General features: G+C 48.8%; 1 long non-coding RNA gene across 2 annotated transcripts; it reads right to left on the bottom strand.

The window, feature by feature from the left end:
* Positions 1-7,906: 7,906 nt before the first annotated feature.
* Positions 7,907-9,148, bottom strand: LOC148809050 (uncharacterized). Of its 2 annotated transcripts, XR_016087700.1 has the most exons (4): positions 8,574-9,148; positions 8,316-8,345; positions 8,097-8,208; positions 7,907-7,961 (listed from the first exon to the last, which is right to left on the bottom strand). It is a non-coding gene; the product is annotated as an uncharacterized LOC148809050 (long non-coding RNA). The 2 variants fall into 2 exon arrangements; XR_016087699.1 differs by lacking the exon at positions 8,574-9,148 and having other exon boundaries at positions 8,316-8,498.
* Positions 9,149-12,460: the final 3,312 nt, after the last annotated feature.

Here is a 12,460-nt window from a genome sequence, read left to right as displayed (position 1 = left end):
ACCAGCCCTACTCTACTCTACTCACCCCTCCCCCTAGTGCTACTCTATCCACTACCCCCCCTGTCTAACCTCACACCTGTCCTGCCCTACCCACCCCCCACCTCTCTCCCTAGCCCTGCCCTACTCTATCCTACCACCCACTGCCCCACTGGAGCTACCCCTCCACCTAGTGCTACTCTACCTATTACCCACCTGTCTAACCTAGCTCTACCCTACTCTACCCACTCACTACCCCTCCCTCTACTGCTACTCTACCCTAACCACCCACTACCCCCCTGCCTAACCTAGCAGCTACCCTGCTCTACCCTTCCTAGCCCACCCCCCACTAGCTGCCCCTCCCCCTGGCCCTGCTCTGCCTCCTCCACCCCCCCACTACCCCCCAGTAATAGCCCCTCCCCATCATCCTGCCCACATACTCACCTCAGTTTACTTACCAGGGATCAGCCAGGTCTTGAACCCACAACCTCCTGGTCATGAGCACAGCACCGTCTCCACTCCTCCACCTGCTCCAGGCCCAAGGGGAGAGGGATTCGGTCCAGCTCTTATCCCTCCGTTTCAGCCCTGACCTGGGAAGAAGACCAAGAGCCCACAGGAGCCCCAGACCTACAAAGACACACTGTGGCTCAGGGGAAGAGCTCTGGACTTCTGCCTGGAGGTTGTGGGTTCAAATCCTGGAAGAACATGGAGCTTTTGTTAATTTAATTCTTGTGAACAGTAACACGGTGATAAATAAAGACACGAGAGCTGTGGGCTTTTACTTCTCACCCATGTCACTGCTGGGGAGAACCACACTGCAAACCCACCTCAGTTCTCAGCCAGGACTTGAACCTGCAACCTTGGGCTCAGGAGCTCTGCACCATCTCCACTCCTCCACTGGCTCCTGTTCTGATGGAGAGGTTATTCGGTCTGTCTTTTATCCCTCAGTCTCGAACCCTGAGCTGGGAAAACCAAGAGCACACAGGAGCCCCAGACTCACAGAGAGACTGTGGCTCAGTGGAAGAGCTCTGGGTTTCTAACACTGGGGCTGTGGGATCAAAGCCTCTGAAAAATGACCTATTTATTTTCATTGAATTCTCTGCATTTTTTAACATATTTATGCTTTTACTCATCCCTGAAAACTAATCACACTTTTTCTAGTTTAATTGTATTTATTTTTATTGATTTCAGGAACAACTGAGCCCCAACAGAGGATGAGGAGGGTGAGCCTGTAGGACATCCAGCAAGATTAATCCCGAGACCCAAAACAAACTCCAGCAAAGGTTTAACATTGTTTAACAACAATATGGGATCAGAAAGACCCCAAAAACCACTTCACCTTCCCGTCACACGCCTCTCCCAAACCACTCGATTTCCACACTGTAAGAGCCCAGCGGGTTCAGGCAAGACAGTGGCGCTGGTCTGACCTTCATCCCCAACGAGGCCCAGGAGAACAACCTGCTGCCTATAATCACCTGCCTAATTGGTGGAAGACGATTGGTGGGGAGACAGTTAAAAGGCAGGAGGGGAGGCCTTCAGTCTGGTGCTGCTGGGGACAGAGAGCAGTTGTGCTGAGCAGAGCAGGAGGGAAGAGCTGCAGACCTGAGTCGGGGGAGGAGGTCTGACTGCTGAGCCTGGGAGCTGTGTCTGGATGCATGTCTAGCGACAGTTTGCAGAAGAACTAGAGGTTTGTCTGCTGGTTTCTGGACTGCTTTATCCCAAACTGTGAATAAAGAGCAGTTTCCTTACCTTGTGGCTCTGAAAGTGTTTGTGCTGAGAGCTGTCCACCTGTCTCTCACCTAGAGGGGAAGTGGGGCTGTCAACTGGACACTGGGACAGGACAGGTCTCCTGTCCCCTCTGAGCTGGAAAAACAACTGGGTTTATCTTCTGATCAGTCAGGGCCACTGCTGGGCTGGTGAGAATGGTTGATCGTCATGAAGGGAGACTCTGAGAATTGTCACAGGGTCACCAGCAAACTTCCACTCTAGATCAATGGAAAAACAGGAGAAATAGGTAGTAGAGTACATGCAACATATCCCAGATCGTATGTGAACGATGTCTAAAGCAAACCAGTCCTGCTGAGCTCTGTGGAAGTGAGAGATGAAACACGTGCCCTGACTGTAGGAGAGCAGGGGGTTGTGCTGGGAAGGACACAGAGCTGTGAACTGGTCTTTCTTCTCCAGCAGCTCCTTCCTCCACTCGCTGCTCTGGCTGCAGCAACACTGGGAGACTCCACTTCCTGCTTTTTAATTGTCACCTGACCAATCCTGTTTCTGCAGCTGGTCAGCTGACAGAGCTCGACTGCAGTCTGGGTCCTGTAGTTGTGACCAGGACCATCGTAGAGTCACAGTGAAGTTTGTCACACTATGAGCTGGAGTGTCAGAAAGCAGCAAAACTGACACAGCGGGCAGAGTGAGTTACAAAACTATCTTAGTAAAAATAACCTAGTTTGTTGATCTATATATATTCCTTCAGCACAGCTTCAGAGTTTCCCTGCTCTTTAACCTTTTCCTTCCCAGTGACAAACCCACAGAATGTATGAACTTGCACCTCCAGGCTCCAGCCCTCTGCAGGAGTGTAACCGGTCTCTGAGCTCTCTCATGTGTGAGCTCCTCATTATATACACTGGCTGCAGGCTTCAATTGACAACACCTGCACCTTATCAACCCAGGGGAGGAAGCCTATTGGCCACAATCATCCTCATGGCCTGCTGGGAAATGTAGTTCATGAAGCAGGACAGTCCCAGTGAGAGAGTAACAGAGGGTTGAGATCGTACCCCCTCTCTTGGCCCATTGTACACACTCCAGCACTATCCCACCCGTATCTCCCGGTATCAGATGAGTCCAGCCTGGAGCAGATGACTGCACCATGGAGCTGAGAGGAAGGAGGTGCATTAGATTGAAAGGAAACCAGACCATCTCTGTGCCCAGTGTCAGACCCCAGCTTGTAGACAAAGGCTGTTACTGCACCTCAGCTCCCCCACCTTGGGTAACACTTCCTGAGAGACGCAACAGACTCCAGCCACAGAGACCCGCCCTCCGCTTCTGCACTATGAAACAGAGCCAGGAGGAGAACACCCTGAGCACAGAGACAGCAGCCCTGCCCTCAGGACTGCCCCAGACTCTCACTCCGTTCTGCTCCTGGGGTTTGACTCCTGGGAGTGGGGTTCCTCGCCCTTGAGCAGTGAAGACCGTGTGGTCACAGCCAGTAGGAGCATCAGTACTCACTCACTCACCCTGCACGGTCACTTAGGTGAGCGGTCCATCAGCTCTCTTACACAGCCGACATGGGGGTAGCCCCTACCGGCTAGATTGACAGAACGAGACCTCTTTCTGCGAGGGGTACAGTAGAGGAGTAGAGACTGAACACAGACAATTCACACATGTCCACAACAACCCCAGCTTGGGGTGGTTACTGCACAGGAGAATTCAGTTCTGATCGAGGGAGAGTAGTGCAGGGACCTGGCACAGGCCATAGCAAACTGGGGAGCAGCACAATAACTCCACCTGAAAACACAGCTGCTCAACAGCGGTGAAACACCAGCAGCCATGTTGTTCTAGGACAGCACCAGGTAAGAGGGCAGGCCTGGAGGTTTTACACTTCCTCTCCTAAGAGTTTAGGACAGAGATCTGAAACTCAGAACAGGGCTGAGCCGAGTCTTACAACAGACGACAGGTGACAATGCACCTCACACTACAGTACAGAGAGAGGAATACTCCAATAGAGTAGAGGTGATAGTGTACAGGAGAGAACAATACAAAGAGAAATACTACAATAGAGTACAGGTGACAGTTCAAAGCACAGTACAATACAGCGACCTGACTCTTACAATAGAGTACAGGTGACAATTCACATCAGACTACAGTCCAACCAACTGAATACAATAGTGAAGAAGTGACAGTCATTACAAATCTGAATCTTAAAGTACAGATGACAGTTCAATACGGAGTCCTCCATATTACAATAGAGGAGAGGTGACTATGTTCATGTGTACTAAGATCTGAATATGAAAATAGTATACATGGGACAATTCACTTCACACTAGAATAGAAATCTGAGTATGACAATAGAGTACAGGTGACAGTTCAATACAGAGAATTGAGTCTTACAGTAGAGTACAGGTGACAGTGTACATTATTATACAAAGATCTGAATATGACAATAGAGTACAGAGGCCAATTCACTTCACAGTACAATACAGAGTCCTGCATATTACAATGGAATACAGGTAACAGAACAATACAGAGATGTGAGTCTTACAATACAGTACAGGTGACAGTTCACATGACAATACAAAGCTCTGAATATGACAGTACAGGGGACAATTCACTTCACAATACACTAGAGATCTGAATAATATACTAGAGTACAGGTGACAGTACACTACAGAGATCTGAGTCTTACAGTGCAGTACAGGAGACAGTTCACATGAGAGTACAATAAAGAGATCTGAATCTTACACTAAAGTACAGGTGACATTTCACTTCACAGTACATTACAGAGACCTGAATATGACAATAGAGTAGAGGGGACAGTGCACATAATACAAAGATCTGAATATGACAATAGAAGACAGAGGACAATTAACTTTACAGTACAATACAGATCTGAATCTTACAATGAAGTACAGGAGACAGTTCAATACACAGTCCAGCATATGAGAAAGTACATGACAGTACAATAAAGACCTGGATATTACACTAGAGTACAGGTGACCATGCGCATAAGAGTACAATACAGAGATCTGAATCTTACAATAAAGTACAGGTGACACGTCACAGCACAGTACAATACAGAGACCTGAATATTACAATAGAGCACAGAAAACCAGTTGGCACATTGGTCAACTGCATAGATTAAAGCACAGGCCACAAGTCAGGGTATTACAACATCATAGAGGTGACAGTTCACAGTACAGAGGGTTGAGTATTACAGCCCAGTGCAGGTGACAGATCAGCATACAGAAGTACACTATTACAGCACAGGACCATGGACAGCTCCGAGTGCTACAATACAGTTCAACAGCAGAGTCCAATTATGACACTGTTGTACAGCACACAGGTTTCAGTACTACAACAGGAGAGGGGACAGTTCACATCAGGGGACAGAGGGTTGAGCAATACAAGAGGACTGAGGTGACATGTCAGCACATTATTACAGCAGAGTACAGTACACAGGCAGGAGTATGACAGGGGACAGTTTGGAACACGGGTCCAATTATTAGACTGCAACACTACATCGGTCTGGGTTTTACAACAATAGTTTTATAGGCGATAGTTCAGATTACTACAGACAGGGGACACTTTCAGGCAGAAATCCGAGTAGTAACACTGCAATACAGGACTGAGGCTGACTGTTACAACACTGTTCAAGTTCATTGTCATTACACTCACCTACAGGTATATAGGATAACGAAATGCTAGTTAGCTGGCTCTCAGACGATAGGTAGTACAAAAAAAACAATACAATTGTATAATAAAATAAAACAAAGAGACAACAGGCAGTGTGCAACAACATTAACACAATGAAATAAAAGGATGGAAATGATGGGGAGTGAGCTTTTTGACATGGAAGGTAGGGGTAGATTTCAATGTGTGTGTGAGTTTGTGGTAAGAGAGAAGGCACTGTGAGGTTCAGATCAGAGGCGAGAGAGGCTGGGAGTTTAGTAGTTTGATAGTGCGGGGGTAAAAACTGTCTCCGAGTCTGGTACTCCGGGCCCAAATGCTCCGGTACTCTTGTTTTCCAGAGTTCAAGTGACGGTTCAGTACACCAGTCTATATATTACAACACAGTACAGTACACAGGTCTGTGGGTTACAAAACGGTACAGATGAGCGTTCAGCACACGACACAGGGCTGAGTATTATAACAGTCCAGATCAGCACACAGATTTGAGTATTAAAACACGCCACAGGTGAAGGTGCAGCAGACTGGTCTAGTACTGAAGCTCAGCACAAGTGAGAGCAGCACACTGGTTTAACTCGTATTGTACAGTACAGGTGAGAACCCAGCACACAGGGGTGCTGTTGTGGATTAAAGCTCAGTACTGGAGACCGTTCAGGACACACGTCTGAGCACTGCACAAAAACAGTACAGGTTACAGTTCATCACGCAGGGCTGAGTATTATAAAACACTGCAGGTGAGGGTTCTACAAACGATTGTGTCACTGAGTATGACAGCTCAGTACAAGCAAGAGTTCAGCACACTGGGTGAAGTAGTTTAGTACAGTCAGGGTGAGAGATGTCCAAACCGATGAGAGGATTAAAGCACAGAAAAGACCAGAGTAAAGATGACCAGTCTGCGTATTACCACTCATTACAGACGACAAAGAAGCAAACAGGTTTTTGTATTAAAGCTCACTGCAGCGGAGAGTTCAGAACACAGGTTTCAGTATTAAGGCACAGAAAAAAGCACTAGGTTATGTGTTTTAGTACAGTCCGGGTGAGAGGTGACCACAACGCTTTCAGGATTAAAGCACAGAAAGTTGAGAATCCAGCACACACACATCTGAGTATTACAATACACTGCAGGTGAAGGCTCAGCAAACTGATGTGTCACTGAGTACTAAAGGTCAGTACAAGCTAGAGTCCAGGTGAGAACTGACCACACAGGTGTGAGTATTAAACATAGTCAAGGTGAGAGTGAAGCACACAGGTGTGTCATTAGGTATTACAACTCAGTAAAAGGTAAGAGTGTAGCACACTGATTCAAGTATTAAAGAACACTGCAGGTGGAAGTTCAGCATACTGGTGTGTCACTGAGTATTGAAGCACAGTACAACTGAGAGTTCAGCACACTGGTATAAGTTTTATAGTACAGTACAGGTGAAAATTCAACACAAAGGTATCATAGCGTATGAAAGCTCAGTACTGGTGAGAGTCTAGAACACAGGTCTGAGTATTGTAAAACAGTACCAGTCAGACCCGTATCCACTTATCTGAGGATTACAATACAGTACACAGGGCTGAGTATCACTATAGTACAGCTGAGAGCCCAGCACAGAGGTTTGAGAATTAAAACGGTCAAGGCGAGAGTTTAGTTTCTAGTTTGGAGTATTACCACACCGCACAGACAGCAGTTCAGCCCTTTGGAGTTTGTATTAGACCACAGTGGAGATGAGAGTTCAGCACACAGGTTCGAGTGTGAAAGCACAGTATAGGTGACAGTTTAGCACACACGTGCATCACTGAATATTAAAGCTCAGTTCAAGCTTGAGTTCAGCAAACTGGTTTAAGTATTAAAGTCCAGTCCACGTGAAGGTTCAGTATACATTTTTAAGTATGAAAGCACAGTAAAGGTGAGAGTTCAGCACTCGTGTGTCAATGTGAGAATTAAATTAAGTACAAGTTCAGCACGCTGGTTTCAGTATTACAGCACAGTCCACAGGATAGCTCAGCACACAGGTCTGTCATTAAGAATTAAAGCTCAGGACAGGAGTTTAGTATACACGATTTAGTATCACCAGTATTATTTTGTATTAACACTCAGTGGAGATGAGAATATAATACACAGGTGAGGGTATTAAATTATAATATAGGAAAGAATTCAGCACACTGGTGTATCATTCAGTACCAAAGTTCAGCTCAGGTGAAAGATCAACTCACAGACGTGTCAGTGTATTAAGGTACAATACTCTCGAGAATGGAGTACACCATTGTCAACACTCAACTCCCTACAGTACAGCCACTGATAATGATCAGAACAGTCCATCTGAGCAAAGTACCTCACTCTGGGGTTCAAGATTGTGTCCCCCTCTGGAATCAAACCTGCAATCCACAGTCAAAAAGCCCTGTTTAATACTGCAGAAGTGTAGTGTTTTACAGAGCACAAGCAGCTGGACTGAGAGAAAGACACAGCTCAAGAGACAGGCAGAGAGACGTCACAGAGACCGACACAAGGAGGAAGAGAAAGACAGGAAAGAGCTTCTCACCTCCATCCCCACTCCCAGCCATACCCGTCTTCCCACTGGCCGCCTCTGGACAACCTGGAAAAAAAGAGGAGAGACCATCAACCCCCAGGCTATATTCCCATCCATACCCGTCTCTCCACCAGCAGCCTCTGGCCAGCCTGGAAAAATAGGGAAAACAGAGACAGGAGAGGGTTCAATCTTCATACATACCCATCTTCCCACTGTCAGCCTCTGGCCAGCCAGGAAAATTAAGGAAAATACAGTCCAATGTCAACCCCAACACCTCATCCATACCCATCTTCCCACTGGCAGCCTCTGGCCTCTGGAAAATTAGGGAAAAGAGAGACGGGGGTGAGCATCAACTTCTTCTTCTGGATATCCTGGAAAATTAGGAAAGAATAGAGGAGAGGGTTCAATCTTCATCCATACCCGTCTCCCCAGTGTCAGCCTCTGGACATCCTGGAAAATAAGAGAAAAGAGACAGGAGTGAGCATCCTACCTCCATACCGTTCTTCCCACTGTCAATTTTGAGCACATCCTGGAAAACTGGGGAAAAGATCACAGAGAAAGAATCCAACTTCTATCCCAACTCCCAACCATACCTGTCTCTCCACTGTCTGCCTCTGGACATCCTGGAAAATTTGAGAAGATTACAGAGAAAACAACCAACTCCTATCCCAAACATACTCATCTCTCCACTGTCTGCCTCTGGACATACTGGAAAATTAGGAGAAAGTGGGGCAGGAAAGAGTATCCCACCTCCATTCCAACTCCCAACCATACCCGTCTTCCCACTGTCTGCCTCTGGACAACCTGGAAAAATACAGTCCAATGTCAATCCCAACACGTCATCCATACCCATCTTCCCATTGGAAGCCTCTGGACTCTGGGAAAATTAAGGAAAAGAAAGACAGGAGAGAGTATCCAACCTCCATTCCAACTCCTCATCCATACCTGTCTTCCCACTGTCTGCCTCAGGACATTCTGGAAAACTACAGAAATGAACACAGGACAGAGCGTCAACCTCCATCCCAACACTTCATCCACACTGGTGTTCCCACTTACTTTTCTGGACATCCTGGAAAACTAGGGAAAAGAGGAGAGAGCACTCAACCCCCACTCCATCTTCACATCCATACCTGTCTCTCCACTGTCTTCCTCAGAACATCCTGGAAAATTAGGAAAGAGTACAGGAACAGGTTCAATCTTCATACATACCCATCTTCCCACTGTCAATTTTAAGTACGTCCTGGAAAATTAGGGAAAAGATCACAGAGAAAGCATCCAACTTCTATCCCAACTCCCAGCCATACCTGTCTCTCCATTGTCGGCCTCTGGACATCCTGGAAAATTAGGATTAAGATGGACAGGAGAGAGTATCCCACCTCCATCTTCCCACTGTCTGCCTCTGGACATCCTGGAGAATTAAGGAAAATACAGCAGAAAGAGTCCAGCCTATACCTGATCTCTCCACCCATACGTGTTGCGAATCGACGTGCCCACTGATCTCAGACCTGGACAGCTCCCGGGCTCGGTAACCCGCTCTGTAGAGTGTAGAGGAGAAGGGCAGCTCTCTGCAGACCACAGTGGCCCTGAAAGCAAGGAAACAGCGCCTGTGTGCTCTGGATGGGGACAGAAGGGACACTGAAAGTCCCCCAGTTTGTGTCCCGTCCCCCCAGTGAAAGGTACTCCGATACGTCCCACACCTGACACACCCAGGTGACACCAGCGATCCTCTAACTCCAGGGAGGGTCTCCTCCCAGTGACGTCTGCTTGGGGCCCTGGGGCCCGGGGGCTATTCTTGATGATGTTGTCCAGGGCTCTCTCTGTTTCTCTGGGGGCAAGTTCAGAATCCTCCCAGGCCAGGTCAGAAGAGCAGGTCAGTGACCCCCAGACCGGAGCGCGACATCCACACCAAGCGAGCGTTACCCCCAGGCCTCGCGCCCAGCTGGGGGTCCGGCGCAGCGAGAGAGCGGTCTGAGGCGAACTCCCTCCCTGTGCTGCGGGCAATCGAGACCCTGGAGACAGGACAAGGTGCAGAGACAGGAGAGCGGCTACGACTGGGCTGGAGGAGACCAGTACTGTGCCTGTGCCCAGGGGAGCAGAGCAACTGGGCCGGAGGAGACCAGTACTGTGCCTGTGCCCAGGGGAGCAGAGCGACTGGGCTAGAGGAGACAGACCGGTCCCTCCCGCCCGGAGCGCCTCACCCGCGGAGACATGCTGGGAGCAGGAGCTGTGGAGGTCGAGGAAGACTCCGTGGTGAAGGGCGACTGGCTTCATCACACAGAAAACTAACACAACAGCTCGTTTCAAGATGAACTGCAGTCCCAATTTCTCAACCCAGTTGTTAAATCTCTTTAGCGAAAATTCATTGACAATTACGCAACATTTTTCAAATTCCAAATTAAGCACTGAGTCGTGAATTTTCTGACAGTACTGAATTGTCGACACTTCGTTGGAAACCCCTGCTCTGGCCTCGGGCGAGAGCGAGAGTTCCCAGGCATCACGATGTGGAGCTGCCCTTCCTGCTCATTAGTCACAGTGATGAGTGAATGAGCACTGATTGTGCAGCAGATATTTCACTGCAGAAACGTGATCTAACGTGCAGAGTTCCCATCCATACCCGTCTCTCCACCAGCAGCCTCTGGCCACCCTGGAAAATTAGGGAAAAGAGAGACACGAGAGGGTTCAATCTTCATACATACCTGTCTTCCCACTGTCAGCCTCTGGCCAGCCTGGAAAATTAAGGAATATACAGTCAATGAGTCCAATGTCAACCCCAACACCTCATCCATACCCATCTTCCCACTGGCAGCCTCTGGAAAATTAAAATTGTCAATTTTGAGTTCATCCTGGAAAATTAGGGAAAAGATTACAGAGAAAGCTTCCAACTTCTCTCCCAACTCCCAACCATACCCATCTCTCCATTGCCAGCCTCTGGACATCCTGGAAAATTAGGAGAAAGATGGACAGGAGAGTATCTCACCTCCATTCCAACTCCCAACCATACCCGTCTTCCCACTGTCTGCCTCTGGACAACCTGGAAAAATACAGTCCAATGTCAATCCCAACACGTCATCCATACCCATCTTCCAACTGGAAGCCTCTGGACTCTGGGGAAAAGAGACAGGAGAGAGTATCCAACCTCCAACTCCTCATCCATACCTGTCTTCCCACTGTCTGTCTCTGGACAGCCCGTCACCTTCCCACTGTCTGCCTCAGGACATTCTGGAAAACTACAGAAATGAACACAGGACAGAGCGTCAACCTCCATCCTAACACTTCATCCACACTGGTGTTCCACCTGACTTTTCTGGACACCCTGGAAAACTAGGGAAAAAAGGAAAGAGAGCACCCAACCCCCACTCCATCTTCACATCCATACCTGTCTCTCCACTGTCTTCCTCAGAACATCCTGGAAAAGTAGGAAAGAATACGGGAACAGGTTCAATCTTCATATATACCCATCTTCTCACTGTCAATTTTGAGTACGTCCTGGAAAATTAGGGAAAAGATCACAGAGAAAGCATCCAACTTCTATCCCAACTCCCAACTATACCTGTCTCTCCATTGGCTGCCTCTGGACATCCTGGAAAATTAGGATTAAGATGGACAGGAGAGAGTATCCCACCTCCATCTTCCCACTGTCTGCCTCTGGACATCCTGGAGAATTTAGGAAAATACAGCAGAAAGAGTCCAGCCTATACCCGATCTCCACCCATACGTGTTGTGAACCGACGTGCCCACTGACCTCAGACCTGGACAGCTCCCAGGCTCGGTAACCCGCTCTGTTGAGTGTAGAGGAGAAGGGCAGCTCTCTGCAGACCACAGTGGCCCTGAAAGCAAGGAAACAGCGCCTGTGTGCTCTGGATGTGGACAGAAGGGACACTGAAAGTCCCCCAGTTTGTGTCCCGTCCCCCCAGTGAAAGGTACTCTGATACGTCCCACACCTGACACACCCAGGTGACACCAGCGATCCTCTAACTCCGGGGAGGGTCTCCTCCCAGTGACGACTGTGGGAAGATCCGACAGCACACAGCCGCTGGGAAGACCTGCGCTGCGGTCATGGAGATCAGGAGGAAGACCCTGAAGCAGACAGGACCATCAGAACCGAGGGACACAGCTCGAGGCTCGCCGTGGGTAGTACTGAGGAGTGACCGAACCCATCCTGGTGGACTCCTCACAAGATCCCGATACGAGCTCCCAAGAGTCGGGATGAGAGTCCCAGCACAGTCCCGTGAGGGTTCGAGATGAGGTCGACTGGAATGACAATGGCGGAGAACACAGGAGACACACACACGAGGTGCACTTCCCACAGAGCCCTGAACTGCAACAGCTTTCCAGAGGTTTATGGCGCCCGAGTCCAGCCATGTTCTCACCCTGAAGGGGGTCTGGAGTCTGCTTGGGGCCCGGGGGCTGTTCTTGATGATGTCCAGGGCTCTCAGCTGTTTCTCTGGGGTCCAGTTCAGAATCCTCCCAGGTCAGGAGACCAGGTCAGTGAACCCCAGACCAGAGCCCGATATCCACACCAAGCGAGCGTTACCCCCAGGCCTCGCGCCAAGCAGGGGGTCCGG

Source organism: Atractosteus spatula, unplaced genomic scaffold (assembly GCF_055471065.1).
Source record: "Atractosteus spatula isolate fAtrSpa1 unplaced genomic scaffold, fAtrSpa1.hap1 Scaffold_175, whole genome shotgun sequence".
Classification (NCBI taxonomy): Eukaryota; Metazoa; Chordata; class Actinopteri; order Semionotiformes; family Lepisosteidae; genus Atractosteus; species Atractosteus spatula.
This window is presented reverse-complemented; position numbering and strand designations above follow the sequence as displayed.